Below are 27,677 nucleotides of genomic sequence, written 5' to 3'. Positions count from 1 at the left end.
TATCAACAAGCAATCAAAAAAGATACAGGGAAACATAACCAATTGAATTTACACTTTAAAAATCTCACAAAGGAATCTTTAAAATGAAAACAGAAAAAAAGAACAAAATAGAAAATAATGATAAATAAGTCCTAATGCTTTATTTTTAAAAGATTAACAATTCATGCAATAAACTTAAAAGTCAGGCATTGTATTAGGTACCAAGCATATAAAAACAAAACATTTCCTACTTTAAAGAATTTACATTCTATTGAAAGGGATGAGAGAAGAAGAAGGCTAAATATATAGAGAAAAAACAAATATAAAATATAGACAAAGTAAATATGCAATAATTTCTGGGGAAGAGAGCTGGGACAATTGAAGGGATTTAGACTCCTTCTTATCCCGTTTGGGGTTTTCTTGGCAAAGATACTGAAGTGGTTGCCAATTCTTTTTCCAGCTCATTTGACAGATGAATAAACTGAGGCAAACAAGTTAAGTAATTTGCCCAGGGTCACACAGCTAGTAAGTGTCTGAGGCCAGATTTAAACTCAGGAAGCTGAAACTTTCTGACATCAGGCTTTTGCTCTATCCACATTTCCACATAGCTGCTTCTATAAATAATTAGAAGATGCAATTAACATATATATATATATATATATATATATACTCACGATGAAGGCAAAATAAATTAAGAAGATTAAAAGAGATTAATTACTAAGAATAGTTCTATCCTAACAAAGTTGAAAAAATTAAAGGAGATGGATAGTCATCTGTACTGTAGATTCTACAGAAATATAATATAAGAAAACTACCAGAAGAACAGAAGTAAATCTAAGTAGTCTCAGAAGGGGAAAAAAAACCAGATGGGACATTAATGTGTCATGCAAAAAAAAAAAAAAAAAAAAATGAGAACAAATACATTGACAATCCCATGCTCCTCATCTTATAAAGAATTCCTCAGAATTTAGAGAAAGATAATAAGTTACCCAATTTCTTTTTAAGGCAAAATATGGCAGTCATGACTAAGTTTTAAAATGGCAAAGTTAAGGGGAAAAAAAAAAAACTTTAGATCCATATCAAGTTATGAATATAATTTGTTAAATATTAGCAAATAGAACAGAGGAACACATTGAAATAAATCATGTATTAATGGACAAATAGGATTTATAAATGGAATGTAAAAAAGGTCTTAATTCTCAGAAAATAATACAATAAATCAGAACAAGAAAATGTCATTCAGTGGAATGAAACTGTCCCAATACAATACAAACAAAAAGTAGATATTTAAAATGATAATCCATAATATTACCTGAAATAGAAAAGCATTTTATGAATTTTTATTAAAAATATTTTAAACATGAATGTTTAATCTCAGCATTGATATTTTACATAATTTTATAAGCTCTAACAATAGCAAAAGGACATAATAAAAGAAATAAGAGGAACAAGCATTTGCACTTAAAATTTCTCCATTGGAAAATGACATGGTTGCAAATTTACAGAATTAAAGACAATAAATGAAACACATGGCCTTAATAAATGAGTTCAGTGAAGGCCTTGTAAGATAAACCCACAGAAAATCATCTGCATTCCAATATCTTTCTATCAACAAATGAGATAAATTTAGGACAAAAAATCTTTATAACAAAACAAAAAAGAGCACTAACTATTTGGGATTTCATTTATCAAATTATATCACAAACATAAAAAAATACTTTGTTCCATTTGTGGTCACCATATCTTAGCTGCCTCCTCACTCTAATCTTATGGGTCCCTTCTTCTGTTGCCGAGTTCTTCCTAGAAGTTCCATTTTGCAGAAGGGGCCAGAACAGATATCACTTACTCTCTAGACTTTGCCAGCATACTTCCACATATGAATCTTCCCAAGCTCCCTGTTTTTTCAGTTCCCCTTTTATAATTTTTCTTCCCCCATTAAAGAGAAGCTCCTTGATGGCAATGAATATCTTTTGGCTTTTTATTTATTTATTAGTTTGTTTATTCATTTACTTATTCAATTATTTACTTATTTAGCCTAGCACATAATAAGTACTTGATAAATGTGTGGCTTGATTGAGTTCAAAATAATTTTCACAGAAATCAAGGAAGAATTGAATAAACAGAAAAATAATATTTCCACATGAGAAGCTGAAACAAATACACTGAAAGTAACATACTAATCAAAATAATTTCTGTGTAATGAAATAAAAATAAAGTATAAATCCCTTATTTCATAGAATTGCATAAGTTTAGGACTGGACTTGTGATTTCATTGGTATAGGGAATTCCTAAATTGGGAAGGGGGTAATGATATTCTTCTCTAAGGCAAATCAGAACCATCATTGCAATTTATTGCCTTAGAGTTGTTTAGATTAAGTTATTTAGTAGTTGTTAAGATAAGTGAGAGGTTAAGTAACTTGCTAAGAGTCATTCAAGTAGTATGTCAGAGGTAGAAACTGATCCTATCTCTTCTTAGATTCTATAGTTATGCCAGTCTTTTATGAACCTCTTAGAGTTCATGGTGATAGCCTAAGGGCTTCCTGCTAATGGCACCTTAAGTAGTAAATAATTGCCCAATTATATTACAAATAATTTTTTTTTCCCTCAGTGGGAGTATGGGCATCTTTGAAGCATTCTTGATTTTATAATTACATTTTTATAATTGTATATTTAGTTTTCATAATAATAAATAAAATAACATTTATATTTTATTAATTTGTAAATAATTGTTTCACTTATGTAATGTAATGAAATATGTATATATTTATTTCAAAATGTATCAAAGTGGTCTTTTATAATTATAATAACTTGTAAATTTTTATTCTACCTATATTTGTAAAAATATGGCTATAAATTATAATAATTAATTATAAACTATAAAATTCAGAACTTTGGGGCACAAGTTATTATAGCTATCATAAGCAATCAAAAAATTTAAAAGAACATTATGAGCTATATATTGAAGTATCTACCAGAACTCAAAATATATGTTAAATAAATAATTATTGATTTTTTTATTCTTCAAGATGAATTTTATTATTTTTTCTATTTTTATAAAATAATTCTTTAATAATTTGATTGATATAGTACTGAATAAGTAAATAATCTAGGTAGAATTGTCATTTTTATTATATTGACTTAATCTACTCATGAGCAATTAATATTTCTGAAGTTGTTTAGATCTGTCTTTATTTGTGGGAAATTGTAATTGTGTTCATAAAGTTCCTGGGTTTGTTTTTGCAGGTAGACTCCTAATTATTTTATATTGTCTGCACTTATTTTTAAATGGAATTTCTTTTTCTATCTCTTCCTGATGGGTTTTATTATTCAGATTATAGTTCAGAAATGATTATTTTTATATCTTGTAACTTTGCTAAGTTTCAACTAGTTTTTAATTGATTCTCTAGAGTTCTCTAAGTATGACATCATATCTGCAAAGAGTGAGAGTTTTGTTTCCTCACTGTCTACTTTTATTGTTTCAATTTCTTTTTCCTATCTTGCTGTTATTGCTAGAATTTTGAATACAACATTGATTAGTAGTGTTGATAATGAACATTTTTGCTTCACCCTTGATTTTTTGGAAAGCTTTAAGTCCATTCCAATGACAGTTAATGCTTGCTTTTGATTTTAGATAAGATACTCTCTGTGATTTTTGTTTTTTTTTTTTTTGAGGCAGCCAGATAGTTCAGTGGATGGATTACTGGGCCTGGAGTCAAAAACCTGGCTTCAAATCCAGCTTCAGACACTTGCTAGTTATGACACTGATTAAGATTAAGAGATGTATCTGTTTGCCTTAAATCACTGAAGAAAAAAAATGAAAAATCACTCTAGTATTTTTGCCAAGAAAATATCATGGACATAGAATTCTATGATCCTCAGGGTCATAAAAAATAAGATATGACTGAACAACAACAATTTGTCATTTTAAGAAAGATCCCATTTATTCCTATGCTTTCTAGTATTCTTTAATATATTGTAATTAATAATTGCATTAATATATTGTATGATGTCAGAGGCTTTTTCTGCATCTATTAATATAATTACATATTTTTCTTATTTTTGTTATTGATATGGTAAATTGTGATGATAGATTCCTTAACATTGAACCAGCCCAAGGAAATGTATTCATATTCCGAGTATGAATTGTACCTGATCATAGTGTATGATTTTTGTGATATATTGCAGCAATTTCCTTGCTAGTGTTACTTAAAATTTTTGCATGGATATTCATTAAAGAAATTGATTTGTCATTTTTTTTCTCTTTTTACTTTCCCTGGTTTAGATTTCAAAATGATAAGTCAAATCTTGTAGAACTTCTTTATCTATTTTTTCAAATAATTTATATAGCATGGGAATTATTTTTCCCTTAAATATTTGGTATAATTTACTTGAAAATCCATTTTGCCCAGGGGATTTTTTCTTAGTGAGCTCATTAATGTTTTATTCAATTTCTTTTTCTAACATAGGGTTTTTAAGTGTTATTTATATTCTGTTTTCTGTCAATTTGAGCAGTTTAGATTTTTGTAAATATTCACCCATTTCTCCTGAATTGTCAGTTTTACTGACATACAATTAAGCAAAATAATTCCAAGTAATTAATGTAATTTCACTTTACTGGTAGTGCATTCATTTTTTTCATTTTTTGACATTAGTAATTTTATTTTATTTTCTCTTTTAAAAATCAAATTAATTTAGCTATTTTAATGTTTTCATAAAACTAGCTCCCAGTTTTATTCATTAGTTCAATTTTTTTTACTTAAAATTTTGTTAACCTCTCCTTTGATTTTCAGGATTTCCATTTTGGTGTTTAATTGGGAATTTTAAATTTATTCTTTCTTGTTGTGCATGTTTAGGAATTTAAAAAGTTCTCCATAAGTACTGCTTTGACTACATGCCCTATATTTTGGTAAGTTGTCTCATTGCTGTCATTATTATTAATGAAATTATTGTTTTTATGACATTCCTTGACACATTCTGAAGATTAGAATTTTTATTTTCTGATATATTTTTAATCTATGCTTCCATGATCTTTTACTAAATGAAATTTTATTACAGCACTGCCTCAAAAAGTACACTTAATATTTCTTTATTTGTTCATAGGATTTTTATTCCCAACTATGTGATCAATTTTTGTAAAGGTTTCATGTAGTCCTTTTTGTTCCCATTTAGTTTTCTACTGGGAACTAACATATTTAATTTTTCTAGATTCTATAGATCTCCTTGACTTCTTTCTTATTTATTTTATGGTTAAATGTTTTTGACTTTGAGAAAGAAAAGTTGAGGTCCCCAATTAGTATGTTTTTACTATTTCCTTCTTTATTTAATTTAACTTTTACTGTAAGAATATAGATGCTATGCCATTTGGTGCATATTGTCTATAGTTCCTTTTTAGCAAGATGTAGTTTTCCCGCTTATCCTTTTTAAGTAGGTCTATTTTTGCTTCATATGAGATCATGATTCCTACCTTTGTCTTTTTTACTTCCACTGAAAGCATAGTAGATTCTGCTTCAGCCCCTTATTTTAACTTTGTATCTCTCTGTTTCAACTGCATTTCCTGTGAAGAACATATTTTTGGATTCTGGTTTTCAATCTACTGTATTCTGCTATTTGATTCACTTTGAAGATGAATTAATTCCATTTACATTCAAAATTATGATTACTTACTGTGAATTTCCCACCATCCTATTTCTTTATGTTTATCTTTGTCTACTTTGTTAAAAAAAAAAAAAAATCCTCCCTCTCCTTTACAGTTTGTTTTGTTTCAGATCACTGACTTCTTTTATCTGCCCTCCCTTTTATATACTTCCTTTTTATATTATCCCCTTTCTCTCCTACTTCCCTGTTGGGGGAAAATATATATTTCTATCACCAATTGAGTATTTATAAATATTTCCTTTCTTTGAACCAAATTAGATATGAACAAGTTTCAGAGGCTGCCCTCCCCACTCTTACCATTTTCCCCTGCACTCTAAAAGCTTTTCCTTGTGTGACTCTTATGTGAAATAATTTCCTCCATTCTTCCTCTCCCTTCTCACTTCTTTTAGCACATCCTTCTTTTTTCACATATCTATTTTTCACATCATCCCGACATAATTGACTCACTTCCACATTCTCTTTCTATATAAAATCCTTATAAATACCCTAATAATGACAAATTTCACAGAAATTATATGAATTACCTTTCCATAGAGAGATAAATACTTTAATTTTATTGAGTCTTCTTATGATTTCTCTTTTCTTTTTACTTTTTTATGGTCCTCTTTAATCTTCTGTTTGAAAGTCAAATTTTCTATTCAGCTCTGGTCTTTTCATCAAGAATGCTTAAAAGTTTTCTATTTTATTAAATATCAATTTTTCCCTTTGAATAATTAAATTCAGTTTTATTGAAGAAAAAATTTTTTTGAATGAACAGTTAGACTAAATTATGTATACAGCTCTATGCTTGAGGTGATAGTTTTGAAGGCATTACAGTATCCATTCTCTAAATAAATCATACAGAGCCAATACTAATTACTTAAGCAAGAAATCCACAGAACTTACTTTCACTAAAACAAAACAAAAAAAAGGACAAAACAAAATTATCTGAGAAAATACTTTGTTATCTCTACAAAAATCTCAATGAGACTAATTAACATTTTTAAGATAATCCTTATGCAAATGTAACAAGGTTTAGGGATGATGATCTCTATGATCAGGTCAGCACAGTCTTTAATTAACACTTTAGTTTTAATGGCTAGTGACCTGTTTCCTTATTATATATTCTGGTTCTAAGATAATTAAGGGGAATATTCTGATATTTCCTCATAAATAGGATGCATAACCTTTCTCATTAATTAGCACTGATCCTCCAATCCAGTTCATAAATGAGATAAAATTTCTTTTCTCATATGCTTATACTCATTCCTTTCTCTCTCCTCCTTCCCTCTCAAAAATTTAAACAAACACTAGTATTATTTTTATTTTCAAAATATATGCACAAATAGTTTTCAATATTCACCCTTGCAAAACCTTGTATTCCAATTTTTTCTCCCTCCCTTTCCCTTACCCCCTTTCTTAGGCAGCAAGTAATCAAATATATTAAACATATGCAATTCTTTTATACATATTTCCACAATTATCATGTTGCAAAAGAAAAATCAGATCAAAAAGGGAAAAAAAGGGAAAAGAGAACAAAAAGGAAGCAAACAATAACAAAAAGAATATACTATGTTGTGATCCATATTCAGTCCCCATGGTCCTTTCTTTGGATACAGATGGCTCTCTCCATCACAAGTCTATTGGAATTGACCTGAATCACTTAATTGCTGAAAAGGGTACATTCATCAAAATTGATCATCACATAATCTTGTTATTGTATACGATGTTTTCTTGGTTCTGCTCATTTCACTTAGCATCAGTTCATGTAAGTCTCTCCAGACTTCTCTGAAATCATCCTGCTGATCATTTCTTATAGAACAATTATATTCCATAACATTCATATATCATAACTTATTCAACTGTTCTCCAACTGATGTTCCCCCACTCAGTTTCCAATTTCTTGCTACCACAAAAAAAAATCTGCTACAAACATTTTTGAGCATGTGGATTATTTTTCCTTTTTATGGTCTCTTTGGGATATAGACCCAATAATGGCACTGCTGGGTCAAAGGGTATGCAGTTTGATGGTCCTTTGGGCTTAGTTCCAAATTGCTTTCCAGAATGGTTGGATCAGTTCACAACTCCACCAGCAATGAATTAGTGTCCCAGTTTTCCCACATCCCCTCCAATATTTCTTGTCATTTTAGCCAATGTTGTCTTAATTTGCATAGTGATTTAGAACATTTTTTAATATGGCTAAAAATTGTTTCCATTTCTTCATCTGAAAAGTGTCTGAATCAAGCAATTTCAACAAGTACAATTTATGGAAAAGATGACAGCCAGAGTTGTGTTTAAATATTAACTGCAGCTGCAGACTTCACAAATATAGAAACCCAGACACTGGAACTAATATTCCACTGTTTAGTTTTCTCAACATGGCAGTCAAGCAACAAACACCAGAAGACATTTTCATACAATAAGAGGTCATTCATTTCTCTAAAATGTCTTATCAGAAGCTTTCTTCTTGATAGGTAACTCACTCAACTTTAAAAGAAAGTTCTCTCTCTTTCTCCTTATGTTTCATAAGACTCTTTTACCATAAATTAACTTTCTAGAGATAATAGTCTCGAGATTATATTTTTTCTTAAAGAAATAGTGGCAACATGTCAGTGGGAGAATTTATTGAAGTTGAGGTTACAAAGCTGTAAGAAGGGAACAAAGAAGCTGTGAGAAGACTGTCCTAGTTCCCCTTAATACTCATGGTTTTCTATTTAATTCCAATTTTGTAGATATCTGATTTATTTATAATTGCTTGTATCTTGTCTCTGCCTTTACACTGTAGTCAACTAGGTTCTTGTAGGTAAGGACTGTTTTTGCCTTTCTATCACCAGTGCTTTGCATGAGGCTTACTGAATAATTGGCCTTTAATAAAATCTTGTTGATAGGCTGACTACAGGTAATTTCATTTCATTATAGTCTATAAATTCACTATATAGAATCTCTTCTTTTCTTCCTTTGTCTTCTTTGAGAAAATAACATGTAATTGATTTTTTAAATAAATGTCAAGAATTCCAGGGGGGAGGAGGAAGAAAGTATAACCTTTGCTTTCCTCAATGAATTCCTTATATATAGTTATTAAATATAGTTTATTTAATGCTCTTTACAATTCTTTCTTTTTTCTGAATTTTTCATATTCAGATAGTAGGGTGTTAAAAAGCTCTTACTATTATTGGTTAAATTTTTCAGTCCATTTCTTCTCATAAGACTTTTAAGTTTTCTTTTATGAATTTTATTATAGAATTCAGTCTGTAAGTATCAAAAATGTTTTGCAAAAAATATTTTGGTATAATCTAGTATCCTTATTTATTTCAAGTCTTTTTTAATGCTAGCTGGGTTAAATTTAACCCCTGATTGACATAAATTTGTTTGAAATTACTAATTTCACTCAATTTTTTTTTTTTTTGTTTGGTAGTAGCAAGTCAAATTTTATAAGAGGCAGAATTATATAATGAAAAGAGAACTGGTCATGGGAGCAACGATTGAGAAGCTGACTTCAAAACATTGGCTGTGTGAACTTGGGTAATTCACTTTATATTTCTGTACCTCAGGTACTTCTAAGACTTAGTTTTAAGACAAATAGTTTCTTTACAAGGAATTCCAATTCAATTCCATATCTAAATGAGAAAAATGAGAAACAATGACAGAAGAGGAAAAAGAAAGAGGAAGAAGAGGAGGAGGAAAAAGAAGAAGTGGTCATAGAGAAAGAAGAGGAGGAGAAAGAACAGGTAGAAGAAGAGGAGAAAAAGGAAAAGAAGAAAGAGGAATGAAAGAAGGGTTCAGAAAGAAGAGAAAAAATAGAAAAAAAGAAGAAAGAAAAGGTAAATTTCTGTTAAGTAGCATACACATTGAATCTTCTTTTAAAGCCAATCTGACTCTTTAATTTTATTGGTACATGTAATCCATTTATGTTCATTTCAACAGTTGTTAGGTTTTGGAGTCTGTGGGTTTATCAGACACTAGATTACTAGTCATTGGCTATTGTATTTCTTTTTTGCTCCCCCTGAGGCAATTGGGGTTAAGTGACTTGCCCAGGATCACACAGCTAGGAAGTGTTAAGTATCTGAGACCAAATTTGAACTCAGGCTGGTGCTCTATCCACTGCACCACTTAGCTGCCCCATATTTCATATTAATTTCACAGAATTTTGACATTTTTTTTAATTCTTTATAATTAAACCACACTTATCACACTTGACCTCTGATGAACAGTTCATTTTTCCAAGTTTATCTCAGAGGTTATAAGTGGGGTTTAAGTCAAGAGAGTTCCTAAGCTATCAAAGTATGTTTTGTTTTTTTTTTTTTGGATATATTTCTTTGCCTGTTATGAAGTGCAGTTTGGTCCAAGACCATTTTGCAGTAATCTATTTGGAATTTCTGTAATCCCAGAAGAGTTGTATTTATCAGTATAGCAATACATTGATAAAAAAATATTCATCATTCCCTCAAAGGAAAGAAGATGAAATAAAATATTCCAAATCATTTTGGTGAATGTTTTACAGTTTGATGCAGATGCCCAGGTCTTACATGCTTACCTGAAATTCATCTGCAATAGATTTTGATATATATTTGAACAAAGCAGTAAGTTTTATCAGTTAAAAAATGCCTTTTTCAATTTTCATTATAATCATCTGTAATATCTTGCCCATGACAAGTGTTTTTTCCCTTCATAGCAACTATAGCAGCTGTTTGTTCCTGACTTTTTTCTCTATTCTTCCAGCTTCCAGAAGCCTAAGTCACATTGTAGGGGAATCAATAACAATCCTTACAACTGCCAGATCGCTCTGCAGGTCTTTTGCTTGTTTTCTGGGGATTAACTAGCCTGTTTTGCAGCAATATTTTGTCAGTTCTTGGAATTGTTATAAATTTTCAACCATACTTCTCTTTGTGCCTTGGTGTGATTGATACTGGTTTGTTGTGGGTTTAAAGAATCCTTGAAATGCTTGGTTTTCCCCACACCAACTTTTGCCGCAGTGTCTCTAACAATTTTTGAAGTGTGCTTCTTCATAACTACAAATTCTACACATTTTTAAAGTAATAAACACATTTAAAAACCACAGAATAAAAAAAATCAAAAAAGAGCAATGAAACATATTTTTGGTGTGAAATATAGAATTCAAAAGACAGAATTAACTAAGGGTAAAGAAATCAACTCAATCTGCTTTTATCTGGTCAAGATCAGATGTTCTGAATTAGCCTAATATCAGTAGAAACATGTGTGCATAACCATTGTTGTCACAAAAATGAAAACATATAAGAATTACTGCTTGTCCCAAGTAATTTGCATGCTATTGTAAGTATTGTTGTAGGTCTGGTGGAAAAAAATAAAGACCTGAATGAAATTGATGGTTATGTAAATGGAGAGAAAGAGGATGGATTGAGAGATATTTTGCAGGTAAAATTAATGAGATTTGTCAACTGATTACAAATTGGCACTGAGTGAAAGGGAAGAATTAAACAATAATAATAGCATTTATATACCATTTTAATGTTAGCAGATCATTTTAGCAATATTGAGTTTTTTTTCACAACAATCTTAGGGGGTGAATGCTATATAATTTCTCCCATTTTATAGGTAAGGAAACTGAGACAGACAGAGTTAAATGACTTACCCAGGATCATAGCAAGGCAGAGTTTGAAATCAGATTTTTCTGACTCAAGGCCTACTATATTATCAATCTAGTTGACTCTAAAATGACTCCTAAGTACTGAAACTGCATAACTAGAAGGATGATAGTATCAAAAAAGGTGACTAAACTGAATATAACCTTTGATTTCATGCACTACTATTGATCATAAACCTCAAGAAGGCCAAAAACAGAAGGAAAGGACTCACATGTAAGGAAAATTTATAGCATTTTGGTGTTGTTGTTGTCGTATTAAAAAAAAAAAAAAAAAGCTAGACGCAAAACCAGCACTCATCATTTGGAAAATGCCTTTATAAATTGCTAAACATAAATTCAAAGGAATGCTGTAAATGTTTAACAGCTGGCTCTCCTAGAAAGTGAAAGAGGATAATAGGAATGGATGGGATAGGAGACTTAAGTGAAAGTTTAAGGATGTAGGAGACTTGGGTAAATTTTCAGAGAACATTTCCTATAGAAAGAAGACAGTACATATCAGAGATTGAATTTAGAAAGGGAGAGAGAGGGATGCATGTCAGGATCAGCTGCTAGGAGTGATCAAAAAGAAAATGGATTAAGGTACCTAGGAAAGAGTTAATCACCTCTTATTTTGAGAGTAGAGAAAAGGAAAGAGGGGGTTTTGATATGTAAAATAGTGGAGAAAAGGGAACTCAGGTAAATGATTCTTATTTTCTTAGTAAAGTATAAAAGAAAGTCCTTTACGGGGGTACAGAAAAATTCTAAGACAGAAGAAAAAGTTTTTGATAAACCCGTGGCAAGATAATCAGGGAATATAGTAAAAAGTTTGTTGGGAAATATATTTAAAACTATAGAACCACTTATATATTTAAAATCTTCCTTAGTTGCTTTAAAATTTGTCTTTCCTTTTAAAATGTGAGTTACTTGAAGGCATGATCTGTTTTTGTATTTTTTTTTTCCTAGCCCCAGAGCTTACCTGTGTGTGGCAGAGAGCATGCACTTAATAAATACTCACTGACTCTTTCATTGTGTTTGTCTGAGTTCCTGCAGCCCAGTTCTGCAGAATTTAAGGATAGAGAAGGTGAATGGTGGGGTTAATACAAGGTTGGGGTTTGGTAAAGCATGAGCAGTGATAGGACAAAAGGACAAGTGATTTGGACGTAGAGGATGCTGTATGATTGAAAGTATAATCAGACGCCTCAGTACATTTTGGTTTGCCCTTAATGAAAGTCTTTAAACAGATAAGTGGATGACCACTTGTCAGTGACCTTCTAGGATTGATTCTATATTGACATGGGATACATTGGATGTTCTTTAAGATTCCTTTTAATTCAATGATGATTCCTTGTCACAGCAGAGTGCAGAAAAACGTCTTCTCATTCCTTCCTTGGTATCTAGTATTCCTTCCTTAGTATTTGTCAGTGGTCTCAAGATGATATTACACCCATTTATTTATTTCTCTCATAGGCTCTAGAATGATAACTTACATATAACAGATCTTTAATAAATCTTGATTAAGTACACAAAATAGACACAGGAAGCAATCACCCTCATCCACATACTTCCACACACTTCTTCCAGAAATGTCAGGACAGTTACAGGGTTATTTCATCCGTTACCTATATACACCATGTGCATGATATTGTGTCAGGTTGTTGGGAAATACAGAAATGCTGAAGATTTAGTTATCTATACCTTAAAGATATTTATAAGCTTGCGAGAAGCAGCACATAACCTATGAGGTTAACAAAGAAATACAAGAAATGATTAAGTGCTAAATGACAGATAATAAATATCATTAGTTCCACTGGAAGATGATGGCATCATAGATTTAAAAATGAAACAGACCTTTGAGGTCATCTATCCATCCCCCCAATACGGGGAGAGTGTTACTCTAGGAGAGGGGATTTTTAACCCTTATTTGGCTGTGGGCCCTTTGGCAGTTTAGTGAAACCTACTGACTCTTTTTTGGAATAATATTTTTTAAATGCACAAAACAAAACATATGAGATTACAAAGGAAAGCACTTATAGTAAAATAGTTATCAAAATAGTAAAACAAATTCATAATCCCTTTTTAGAATAATCTCAATATATTTGTGATATAGCTTATTTCTTATGACATTAGTAACAACATCTTTAGTTTATATGCAAGCACACAAGGTAAAAAAAAATTGAATTAGTATGGAACAGCTTTTACTTCATCAAGATTCATAAACTGTTATAGAAATGGAGGTGTTCAAATAGTCCATCACTTCTCTGCAAGAAAGGAAAAGAACTTGAGCCGCTAGTAGGGCTTCCTGATTCCAAGACCAGTGCTCTATCCATTGCACACCTAGCTGCCCACAGGAAATGAGGATTACCCATGAGATAAACTTCCAAGATGTTTCTACCTGGGAATCTCTCTTCTATGACTAGAAGGCCAGGTCCTTGCATCACAATGCCTAAGTGAACCAAAATCTCCTCTCCCTTTTCTACACAGTTCTGACTGTGAGGAGTCAGAACCGTTCTTGAACTACAATCTCAGGTCACAAACAAGCACATGCTCATCTCCACTATTTTTTATAATCACTAATCACTATCAGTTGGAAATGGAGGAAGAAACTTTGTAAAGGTACAGGTGGAAAATTAAGAAAATGAAAAATGTTTGTGTCAGCTCTCAATGTCAGTCCCATTGACAAGAGTCTACCCTCCTTAATTCAATTTTAGTTAATCAACAGATCTTTTTGTCTCCTGAGAAACACACCAGAGAGTATGTTTATTGAGGAAAGTGGGGAGATAATTCTCAGAACTCTCTAAACAAAGGATACCCTATAATCTTATCTGTGTGATTAGGGAACTCAATAAACTGTGGACAGATTCCCCAATTCAGCTCCTAATTTTATATAAAGAAATTTTGAATTCCAGCACAATAACCTGGGGATAGGGGTGGCTGATGGATTAGCAATTGCGTCACTTGGAAAGTGACAACTACACTAGGGATTATGTCTGAGAAAAGATCCTCAACAGAATTAAACTCTGGACCCTTTTGCCTTAGCTTCTGCACCAATCCTAAAATAAATTTTTTTCTTCTCATAATAGCCCCTTTTGGATACCAAAGGATATTCACTCTCAGCACATGCTTCTTCCTGTATCAAAAACCCAGTATATCCCACAGCACTTCCTCCTCCTGGCTCTAATGCTGGAGGAAGCTGCCTGATGGAAGGGTCAGAGCGAGACTATTTTGCCTGAATGATTAAACAAGCTCTCAAAACAGAGGAATTAAGCAAAAAAGGAAGCAAGGAAAAAGAGAAAGAGATCACCAGCAGCCTAGCCCAGTTTGACCTAATTACTTCTTCCTACTCAAGCAAGGACCCGGAGGGAAAGGATTGTGGATCTTCCTTTGCCTGTGTGCATTTTTTGGGGGAGCACACCCTAACCTAATTAAGTGTCTGCTTCCCCTTAGGGCCAGCACTTTCACTAGATCAGACAACAGCTGCAACTCTGTAAGAAGCTGCCTACGGGGCAAAATATTTGTTAGTAGTTGCTATTTTCAGCACCACCAGAGTAAACAAAGAACTTGGCCATTCTTGTGTGTGTGTGTGTGTGTGTGTGTGTGTGTGTGTGTGTATGTATGTTTTAATTTATCTTGAAAGAAGCCTGGGCTTTCTGGAGTATACCAGAGGTTAGGGACAGGTGGATGGAGATGGTCACTGGATTCCCCCTAGCTCCACCCTTCCTCCACTGACTCAGGTTTTTAACTTTATTTAAAGGCAGTGGTCTGGAAACCTCAGGGTCCTTAGCTTTTCGGGGATACTACATGATGGATGGGAAAGGCATTCTAATAGCTGAATAAATTCTCCTATGCATAAGAAGGCTAGGAAAAAATAGCAAATAGGAGGCTGCTGGAAGATAGATGAACTAATAATATACTGTTGGTAGAGCTATAAATTGGTTCAACCTCTATGAAAACTAATTTGAAATTATGATAACAAAGAAACTAAAATAATCATACTGTTTGACCTAGAAAACCTACTGTTAAACAATATTTAGGTATTGCCCCCTTAGGTATTGACCTCCAATGAGGTTAAAGTCAGAAATAAAGGTCTCAAATACACCAAAATATTTATAATAGCACTTTGGGAATGAGAAATAAAACAGATGACCATTGTTCGGGAAATTATTAAACAAAGTGTGACACTTGAATGTGATTGAATGTTACTGTACTATAAGAGACAACAAATCTGAAGAATTTGGAGAAGCAAAGGGACATGTATATGAACTGCTTCAGAGTCAATTAACAGAGCCAGGAAAATGACATTCAGAATGACCACAACCTTACAAATGGAACAATAGTAGTAAGCAAAACAAAACTGAACACCATATAATTATTATGACTAAGACTGGCTCTAAAGAGATAAGAAAATGTACCTCCTTTCTTTGCAGAGATAGAGGACTATGGGTAGGAAACAGTGAATATTTCTTATAAACTCAATTGATGTGTTGGCTGGGTTTTTAGATCTAGATTTTTCTCCTCTTTCTTTTTTATCCTTTATTAAAAGGGAGGGTCTACTAGATAAGACAGGGCAGGATAGACTATAAATACAAAAATAAAAGTAATTTTTAAAAAAACAAAAGATGCTAATTTTAGTTTTTTTTTTTTTTTTAAGGAAAAAAAAAGAGGAAAAAACCCAGCATATTGAGGCACAGATTAAAAAAGAAAGGAAATATGCAGGAGTCTGGTAGAGTGGAAATTTAGGGGAATACAGTATAGAGTGGCAAGAATCATCCTCCCAGAAAACCAGTGTGGAAGGAAGGTTTTTTAGGTGAGCAGATGAGAATGGAGTACCATTGCTTCTTCTATAGCACTTATCTTATAGTATATTTTCACACACCATTTTCATTAAAGGTCTTCAAAGCCCTTTATCTGTCTGTACGTACCTTGGGAGAGGCACCATGATAATTGAAATAACTGGACTTGGGAGTTGTGGATAAATTGGAATTCATATACTGGTTCTCCTACTGACTACTTGACAGGGGCAATTTATATTATATCATTCTATAAGCCTCTGTTTCTTTGTTTGTATTGAAAAAATATTTCTCAAGCTTTCTACTTTACTGGGTTATTACAAGTTTCATCTGTTGAAACTTTATTTGAGTGCTTTATAAAATATTTGAGAAATATAAACTATGATGATTTACATAGAAAGTGGAAACAGATTAGGGAACATTTGATGATTATGATTCAGAAATGAAGGAAGGCTCTCACAATCTTCATATCTATATATTGCAGAGCATTGGATTGAGAGAAAGGAGACACAACTCTTCTACTAACCAATCTTCACTAAATCACATAATCTCTCTGAGTCTCAGATCGTTTGCTGTAAAATTAAATTAGACAAGGACTTTCAAAATTACTTTCCTCTTCTAAATTTCCATGGTCCTCTACTTTAACCACTGTCTCTGGTGGGGAGGGACTGCTTCTCATTTTCAAAAGAATACAAGTGTTTGGATCATTTGGAAGTGTTTTTCAGGTAGTTTCCTGAAACCATAGTTTCATGGTTCTCCTGAGTGAGAAAGAATGACTGCAAGGGATAGTGTTTATATCTTTTGATAAGAAAAAGGAAGAAGGCAATTTTGGTAGACTCAGAAAATAATGCAAAGTTACAAAGGTAAACAATGGTCCAGGCATCTGTCATTTTGAGCTGGGGAAAAATACTTCTGAGAAAAGAACATTTCTTATGTTTTCAGTACTTAATTTGAGGGTAACAAGTAGGACTTTTCTGTTGTCTTCTGGATTGTTCATATTTCTCTGTCACAATGTACTAGAGGATCAACCAACAATTTTATGGAAGGGATAAATGAATAAGCAAATGTCTTAGAATGAGCTTTGCCATCAATATTTTTCCTTCCTCTGGCTCTCCATAAATACCAAGGTCAGGGGGTGGAATATTATGGCTGAGAAAGAAAAACTAACTCCCTTAGAAGGATCAAAAAGGCAAAGAAATACAAGGAGGTACATAAAGTTTATCAATAGGAGGGGCAGAAAGAGACATAGCAGTAGACCCAGATTAAGAATCCTGAGATTAAAATGATTTGTAGAGAAAAAAAGTCCCTCACTTAGGTTCAAATACCAGTTTCACAAGTACCAAAGCATGGTTAAGAAGAATTTTGTGAAAAGTTTAGGAATTTTTTGTGTGGATTTTCAATTCAATAGGAGACAATAATGAGCAGTAGGAGAAATGTCTTCATTATTGTTATGGTGGTTTTGCTTTTGGTCTTGGTCTTAAAATTTCATTCAAATAAGGAATTCCTGATGTAGGGAATTCCCTCCACTAATGTAAACCCCTTAACTTGCTTATAATTTGGAATACTTGGAGTACTGAAGGGTTAACTTGCTTGTGGTCACCCAATCAAAAATAGGAGGTAAATGCAAGTTCTTTAGCTATAAGATGATGTACTGTTCAGGTATAGATTAGATAGCTTGAGTTATCTTCCTCCTCTTCTGCGAAGGAAGAGTTACTGCTGAAACTCTAACTCACCACTCCTCTGAACTATAAACTCCAGGATATGTTATTCAGAGAGGATTACACTAGGAATGGGACGACAGGTGTTCCAGCTTTGAGAACAATAGAAAAAGAAATGAAAAATACACCCCAATATCTTCCATGTAAGTATCCTTAGTCTGCAGCCAACATTTATTTTTTTTTAAAGCCTTTGACTTCTAAGGCATCATCTAGGACTGATAAGGAAGAAAAGGATTAAAGCTTATAACCCAGTTCTTGAAAGTGCAAGGTGCTAATTGTTTCTTTATACAAGTAAAAAGAAAAACTCTGGAAATGCAGATGAAACTGCAGGTTTGTTGTTGTGTTATTTTGTTAACACATTATTTCTTCATTTTTCTTTTCATTTCTCTCTGGCCCTTGGTTTCTTCACTTGTTAAATGAAATAATATATTGTCTAGCATTTTTCAAACTTTAAAGCACTAAAAATACTACTGTTATTACTATTTTTATTATTTAAATGATAGGTTAAAATAGTCTCTGAAATCTCTTTTAAATCTACATCTATAATCGAATGAAATTCAAATCTTCAAAACAGAACTCTTTCCCTCCTTTCAAAACTGACCTCTTTTACCAGTTTCCCCATGTTTGTTTCTAGCCAAAACAGCCTACTTGTTCTTTTCCCATCATGATATTTCATCTGCTCTATACCTGGAATGCATAAATTCCTTCTCAACCACACCTCCTCAAATTTGTAGAGCCTCCTAAGATCAAGGCCATCTGCCATAAGATGCATTCTTTGACTTATTCATGTCCATATTGGATTCTGTTCCTTCTGTCCAATCATATGTGAGCTTCTAAAGAATGGGGAATTTTTTTTAATTAAAGCTTTTTATTTTCTAAACCTATGCATGGACAATTTTTCAACACTGACCCTTGCAAAACTTTGTGTTCCAATTCCCCCCCTTTCCTTCCACCCCCTGCCCCAGATGACAAGTAATCTAATATATGTTAAACATGGTAAAATATATGTTAAATCCAATATATGTATATATTTGTACAATTATCTTGCTGCACAAGAAAAATCAGATCAAAAAGGAAATATGAGAAAGAAAATAAAATGCAAGCGAATAACAACAAAAAGAGTGGAAATGTCACATTATGATCCACACTCACTAACCATGGCCCTCTCCCTGGGTGATAGATGGCCGAACTAGCCTGAATCATTGTTCTCTCATTGTTGAAAAGAGTCCTGTCCATTAGAAGTGATCATCTTTTTGTTGACAGGTATAATGATCTACTGGTTCTACTCACTTCACTTAGCATCAGTTCACATAAGTCTCTCCAGGCCTCTCTGAAATCTTGCTGATCATTTCTTACAGAACAATAATATTCCCTAACATTCATATCCCACAATTTCTTCAGCCATTCTCCAATTGATGGGTATCCCTTCAGTTTCCAGTTACTTGCCACTACCAGAAGGGCTGCCACAAACATTTTTGCACATGTGGGTCTCTTTCCCACCTTTAAGATCTCTTTGGACTATAGGCCCAGTAGAAACATTGCTGGGTCAAAGGGTATGCTCAGTTTGATAGCTCTTTGGTCATAGAGGAACAGGAATTATTTTTGCCTTTGTATCCCCAACATCTAGCACAGGTCTGACAAATAATAGTTCTTAATAAATGCTTATTTATTGAAATGAAATGGACAGATAGAATCTTCAGCAGTTTCAGTGTAAACCAAGAAAAAACTCCCTAACAAACAGAAAATGAAATGGGTTGCACTGTGAGATTAGTGAGCTCCCCATTTGCTAGAAGAACTCCAGTAGATGCTAGAGATGGTTTTTACATTATCTAGGTTAAACTAAATTATATCTATGATTCCGTCCAACTCTAATATTCTATATATCTATAAATCTATGATTCAGTCAGTCAAGCACCTACTATACATCAGGCACTATGCAAAGGGCTGAGGATACCAAGAAAGGCAAAAGACAGTCCCTTTTCAAAGGAACTCACAATCTAATGGGAGGAAATAACATGTAAAAAGTTGAAAAGGGGTAAGGGAAGGGTAGGAGGGGTGCCAGATCATAAGGAAGTCCAGAGGAGCTCAGCAAGGTAGAAAATAATTAGGTGGTAACCCTGGGCATCCTCATTAAATGGAAGATCTGAGAGGAACTCACTCATCTTCTACCCTCTCCAATTAGGGGGAGAAAGAGGCTCCAGAGCCAGGGGGTAAAGATGAAGTATAAGTTTTGATGAACATCCAGAGAATACTATATAACGTAGGAATAAAGCCAAGTGGAAATGATGTCAATATAAGAACACTCAACTTGAATAGATTATACTATTATACTGCTGATTCTATTTCATAGATTCACAGAAACTTATAATTGCAAGAACTTTGGTGATCACATCCTGTACCCAAACAAGAACATGCCATAACATTCTCCACAGGTGATTATCCAACTTCTCGTGAAATGATGATCCCAGAACTTAAGTTCAATGCTCCACAAGTGTCCTGACCCTAGCAGAAGGTAGGAATGCCTTCACCTACTGTGCTCTGGGCACTGTTATGCCTTTGTTAGTGCAGTCCAAGGTAGACTTTGTTTTTTGAGGGATTGTCATGTTGTGTTGTAGTCTCATATATTGTAGCTTTAGAGTTCCCTCTCCCATTCCCCCTCCCTCCACATGCTATTTTTTATATAAAGCTTTTTATTTTTAAAATACATACATGGATAATTTTCAACTTGCATAATTTTTCTTTTCCAAAAAATTGCAAAAAAATTTGCAAAAGATTGCAAAATTGATCAATTTCAATTGCAAAATCTTGTGTTCTAATTTTTTTTCCTCTTTCTCCCCACTCCCTCCTTAGGCAGCAAGTGATCCAATATATATTAAAGATCTGAAATTCCTCTATACATATTTCCACAACCATCATGCTGCACACAAAAAGGAAAAAAGATGAGAAAAGAAAACAAAACACAAGCAAATAACAAATAAAGTGAAAATGCTATGTTGTGATCCATATTCAGTTCCCACAGGCCTCTCTCTGGGTATAGATGGCTCTCTCCATCACAAGATCATTGGAACTGGCGTGAATCATCATGCATTTGAAAAAATAAAATACTATTAAAAAATAAAAAAGCTTTTCATTATTATCAACAATCTGACAAAAAAAATTCAAAGAGTACATGTTTTTGCACTAAAGTAAGGGGAAGGGTCACTCTAAGGTGCATAATCAGAAGGGGACTCACCACGCCTATGAGACACAGCAAAATTCACATTCCCTAAGAACTAGGACTTTGTTGACTTGTCTTTCTACCCCATTACATTAGCATTTGTGAGAAAGTCTAGTATACTTTCCAAATAGCTTTTTCTATAACCTTTCTGTGAAATATCTTTTAATGGCAATTAAATATCTTTCCCCATTGACAATATCTCTCAGGGGGAAAAAAGCCTACAAGTCCCTAGACACACGTCTATTACATGTAATAGGAAAACATTTTAGGGAATATCATAAGAGATGATGATTGTGATATTTAAACTATGTTTTCTTCACTATGATATGTGCTTTTCCATCCTGATTTTCCTAATTTCCTTGGGTCCACGTTCTTGTATACTATGAACATCATTGGGAAAATAATGCAATGCAAAACAAAACAACCACATATGTGCATTTTCTCTGTGCATACTCTGAGAGGTAGACAGACATAAAGCTATCTGGTGAATTCTACTAATTCCTGTGAGTGAGATATGCATCCATAATTTATGCTGACATCCAGATCCAGTTTCCAGCTCAACAATGATATATATTTTTTAAATTATAGTTTTTTACATACAAAACATATGCATGGGTAATTTTTCAACATTGACCCTTACAAAAACTTCTGTTTCAACTTTTCCCCTCCTTCCCTCCATCCCCTCTCCTAGATGGCAGGTAGTCCTATACATTAAATATATTAAGTATATGTTAAATACAATATATGCACACACATTTATACAGTTAAATGATGTGTTTTATAAGTATATGTTAAATACAATATATGCACACACATTTATACAGTTAAATGATGTGTTTTTATGATATGTAAACTATTTTTAAAGTACTGGAATCAAGGAAGTGAAAATACTCATTCTCTAAGGAAAGGGAATATAAACAATATGTTCTGGTTTTCATCAATACTAAGTCATGACTGGTGGTCTCTCCAGTGACAGAAGGTGAGGATGAGGTCACCAATTTATTTCCCAATATCCCAAGATTATTTTTATTTATATACATATATGACATTATATTTAAACATCATGTATTAGACTTTAGATACATAGAACATTACTTATAAGTGTATATATTGCCATGTTTTGTCATTGGGTATCTTTTAGAATGTATCAACAGACACATAAAATTCAAATTTAAAAATCAAGAAAAGATAGAATTTGAGAAGTTTCCAATGATAGTTTCCTTTTTTAGTGCAATTGTAGTTGAAACATAAAAGCAATAATTTTTCTCCAAGAAGCAAGGGTGGTTTCTCAAAGGCAAACACCCAATGTTCAAAATCATAAGACATAGTAAGTGCTTAGGGTTTATACTTGGAAAGCCAACAGCAATCTGCTTCAAAATATGTTGAGATGGTTGAAGAGAAGAAATGCTATTTGTGAGAGAGATGAAGAGATGGCATCAAACAGCATAAAGATGATGCTGGGTTCATTGATATAACAAGGTCTATTCTTAAAATACCTTTTATTCCAGCAGTGACCATGAACCCAAGAGAATAGAACTACAAGTCCATTTTTTTTGATTAATGACATGATCACATAAAAAGGAAATACACTTAACCTCATTAAAAAAAATAACAACTTGGTTGAATTGAATCCTTCAGGCAATTGAAAGCATTATTTTGTATAGGTCTTCTGACCATTGTGTGAGCAGATGGGATAATTCTGAGCAAATCTGGAGAACAGACAATTTGGCATCCATAGTACACTATTAAATTGGCTTTATACAATGATGGATACCCACAATAAACTAGGATGATACTCTCTAATGTTGCCAGGATTTGCTTTTTTTCTGTCATCAATTATAAAAGAAATAGGGAACTTGCAGATTTATCATTCAGAGCATCAATCATTAGAGGTGAGAGAAAGAAAAGGAAAATTGAACAATTAAGGGGTCTCTTGGTCCTCTAGTTTATTTTTCAATGATTATGAGCAACCCTAAGGAAGAATTATGGAGTTAGGTTTTTCAACTCTATGGCTTGTAGTCTGACTCATCTTTTAAGGTTCAGGTCAGGGCTTTTGTCCTTTCTACTAGTTCATACTAGTGACTTTGGAGGTCGACCACAGGCTTCCATCAGCATTTGTAGATGTCTGCAGAAAGCAATCAACCAGCCAAAAAGAATTTATGCAGTGTCTTACAATGGCTGCATTTTCCTTTTAATTCTTCTCAAAGATAAGAGTCATCTTATCAATGAGATTTATTAGATTCTTAAGAAGCCCTCATGTGTGAAAGACACTGCGTTAGACTTTGGGTACAATAAAAAGATACCCCTATTTCTGCCCTTAAGGAGTTTAAAATCTAGTGAGAAATGAGAGATGAATCATAGACAAAAATACTTATAAAGCAAGTTTTGTGGTTCTATTATTTCTTTATAACCCCATTGGGAGTTTTCGTGTCAAAGATACCACTGTGGTTTGCCATTTCCTCTTCCAACTCATTTTTACAGAGGAAGAAACTGAGGCAAACAGGTAAAGTGACTTGCCCAGGATCACACAGCTAAATTGTCTGAGGCTGGGTTTGAACTCAGAAAGATGTCTCCCTGACTTCATCTTGGCACTCTATCTCCTGTGTCACTGTAATTAGAATATGATGAAGTGCCACAGAGAGGTTCCACAAAATAAATTCTTTTGGCAAGGAGGGGAAAGTTGAAGGATAGGAGTAGGGAGAATAAGAATAGGTATCATGGAGGAGGTAACTTCTGATCTGCATTTGGAAGAGGAACTATTTAGCTTCTTCAGGAAATTTTTATTAAATGCCTACAGTGACTTATAGACTGTATGAAGAGAAATAATATGAAATGAGATTGGAAAAGTGAGTTGATTTCAGATTGTGGAGTTTGCATTTTATCCCAAAGGTAAAAGGAAACCACTAAGATTTTGGAAAAGAGTAGAGTGGTAGGTTAGAAAGATCATTTTAACAGTTGTGAGGTAGAAAAGCTAATCCATTACAATTGTTACCTTGTTTTTATCTGGTTCAATGGAGTTGGAAGAGTTGAAAAGAGACATATTTCTGGGTCAAGTTGTTATCTTGCTATTATGTTTACATATATAATATTGTATAAACTGGTGGATTCAAAAAAGCTCCTCTTGATTCATTGAAAGTAGTGTTAGTGTAACTTTAGAGCAGATAAAATGATTATGAAATGTATCTCATGTTGTTCCCATGTAAATTTTATTTCTTCTGTATTTCTGTATTTTTTACGCTTTTTAAAAAATTTGGCTTTGAGACCTACAAAACATCTATAAAACTTCATTATTAAGTTTTTAGGGATACATCTTGGAGTATGGAGTATGTGTTCAGTTTGTGGGAATCTTCTGCTTTATTAGTAGAATTCTTGGGATTACTTTGAGTAGTAGGGGAACTTGTCATCAATTTATGAAGGAAAAAAAGCTTTGGATATATTTGAGCTGACAGATCATGTCTTGCTAGGATTAATAGTGAGTAAAATTTGTGCAGCCTGCCATGATTTTGCCATGATGTTGCATAGTTTTCCCCACAACCTTACAAAATCTATATGATGGAGTAAACTCTGGCTCATTTAATAACTTCTGTCATATCAGTAGGGGAATAAAGATAGATAAACCTCATGGCTTAATCATTTATTCTAAATTTCTTTGTTAATATACTATTGGCTAAATAAATAAATAATATAATATAAATAAAGGTGAAAATGCTATGTTGTGATCCACCTTAAGTTCCTGTAATTCTTTCTTTACCTGCAGACAGCTTATTCCAACACAAGACCATTGGAATTGGTCTGAATCATTTCACTGATGAAATGAGCCACGTCCATCAGAATTGATCATTGTATAATCTTGCTGTTGCCGTGTGCAATGATCTGGTTCTGTTCACTTCATTTAGCATCAGTTCATATAAGTCTCTCCAAGTCTCTCTGGAATCATTCTGCTGGTCGTTTCTTACACTACAGTAATATTCCTAACATTCCTATACCACAATTTATTCAGCCATTCTCCAATTGATGGGCATTCACTAAGTTTCCAGTTTCCAGCCACTACAAAGAGGGTTGCCACAAACATTTTTGTACATGGGGGTCCTTTTCCTTTTATTATGATCTTTTTGCAATATAGACCAAAGGGAGACAATGCTGGATCAAAGGGATTGATATCCTTTCTTAATTACTGTTTTGTAGACTCCATCCAGATGTTAACCACTTTCAGTTATATTCAACCCATCTAATGGTATGTTGATAATAGATATACATCTGTTCTATTGCTTGGAGTAATGATGTCTGATATCTTCTTGTTCCAAATGTATTTTTGTAGAATTTTTAAAAACTCATTTGCTGTACACAGTGAGATTCTCTATCAATATTCTTTCCTCTTTTGGGGCAAGGAAATGTTATTCTATAAATACCTTAGAGTAATAGATCTTGTATTTTGTAAATGTTGTATAAGTTTTTTTCTTAGGATTCTTTCTAAATTGTTTATGGTTCCATTGTACAATTCTAAAAGTGTATGTTAAATTGGAATTTTGGGGACATATTTTTGTTTCTCAGCCAATATGTTATTTTGTTGTATGTGTTTGAAGATTTTAAAAAGTGAAATGATGCTGAATGCTTTAAATGTGTTCTTTCCATTCAACTTTGATTTCAGGAAGCCAATAAGTCTCGATCTATTTAACCTAATTTTTTTTTCTTTTGATAGCTTTGTGCTCAGTATGTGTCAGCTAGCAAAGACCCTAATGGTATTTGCAAGTATTGCCTTCATCCACTGGTTCTGTTGGCTTCCAAATTCAAGTTCAAGGCCTTTATTCTCTTATTTGTCTTGGTCTACATTAGGAATTTTACACTTATCAAATTCAAAAGACGTCTTGATTTCATTAGAAAAATATCCCATTAGACAAAGGAGATATTTAGTGTGCTTTTCATGGGAGCCACATACTTAAATGCCATTCACTTCAATCAAATGACTAATAAGTTGCTTTGGTTCAATTCCATCTTTAACATGTAAACCACAGATAAAGAATAGATAGATATAATAATATATTTAAGACTAAGCAGAATAGTAATTTCACTGAAAAATGCCAGATGTCATGTTATAAATAAGCAACATTTTTTCAGGTAGATATCAAGTGATCCAATATTTTCAATAAACTTGGGTCTATTTCAAATATTTGTATTACATAAACTGTCAAGAGTATAATTAAATAAAAGGTTTTACAATAATCAATAAAGATAGAATAAATGTGCTTTGAGGTGGTTTGTTTAATCATTACCACATGAATAATAAATTGCCCTTTATGCCCCTATAAATTTTTGGCACATATTTTTGTTTATCAGCCAATATATTATTTTATTGTGAGTGTCTGAAGATCTTAAAAAGTGAAATAAGCTGTGACTGCTTTGTTTAAAATATATAAACATACAATTAGCCTGTATTTGGAGGGGTTGTTGACATTCTCAATTTTGGCCTCTAGATCTGTGATGCCATCTGTTAAAAAATGGTGTTATCAGTATTATGTTTGAAAGGAAATTGTAGAGAGATTTTTTTAATAATTCATATGTTACCTTCTAGAATATGAGTCAACAGCTATGAATTTCTTCTGGCTCAGATACTTCCTAGTCATTTTTTATATGAAATTTTTCATCTTTTTATGGAGTCCACATAGAAATAATCCAGGAACAAGTTTTCATCTTAGTTTTATTCTTTTGTGTTTAATATTCTGTAGATTATTACACAGTTAGATAAATAACTATTTTTAGTCAAAGTTTGGTGGTATAAAATCATTTTCTGTAGGCTCACTGAAAGCATCTCAAAGACAATTCTAGTAGGAGACAGAATGAAGACAATGAGAAATATTTCTTCCATTTTGATTTCTTCTCCCATATCTGTATATTTTGAACATTTTTTCCACTACAACTTGGAGTTTACAACTATCTTATTTGATGATATCTAAAAAACATTGTTGTCATATTTTTAATATAATATATATAATTATATATAACATATATAATTATAAATATATATCATATATATTTAATATAATTTTTAAATGAAAATGTTCTTGTTTCAATATAGTTTCTTTATTCAATTATCAGGGATATTTGGAGATTTGCATTTCTAATATGATGAGTTGTTATGTGCTAACTTATGAAAGATGTACAATTCAAGCCACCAATTTGTCTTGGTAGATGCTAAATTTTGCAATCTGCAGCAATGAGTTACCTACTTTCTACCATTTCCTTGCAAAATCATTAGTGATCAAGAAGTCTGGACTTCCCAAAGCTGGCCCTTCTATAATCTTTGGTGGTAGTGACCTCCTCTGATATTGCTATTTTAACCTTATTTCCCCATGTTTTAAGTAAACTACATGATTTAACCATTTGTTTAAAGTATCTTTGTTGGTATAGTTTGTGTAGATGACATCCACAGAAGCAACAAAAACGGTCTTAATGTCAGGACTTCTTTCCTCTTGAGCATCCTTCCTCTACTGTCCTTTCTGCCACACTGTGCAATCCTAAAAACCATGTGGTCAGTTGTTATGGCCTAATTCATAGGGAAAAAAGAGAAAAAAGCTTTGCACATCTTGGTACAGGTTCCATGTTATCACCATCATCATCATCATCATCATCATCATCATCATCATCATAATCATCATCTCCACACCATCATTTATTTGTTTGCTTATTCATTCATTCATTTGTTTATTTATTTGCTTATTAATTAATTAATCCATTCATTTATT

This window comes from Sarcophilus harrisii, chromosome 4, assembly GCF_902635505.1.
Source record: "Sarcophilus harrisii chromosome 4, mSarHar1.11, whole genome shotgun sequence".
Classification (NCBI taxonomy): Eukaryota; Metazoa; Chordata; class Mammalia; order Dasyuromorphia; family Dasyuridae; genus Sarcophilus; species Sarcophilus harrisii.
Note: the sequence above shows the minus strand (reverse complement) of the source record.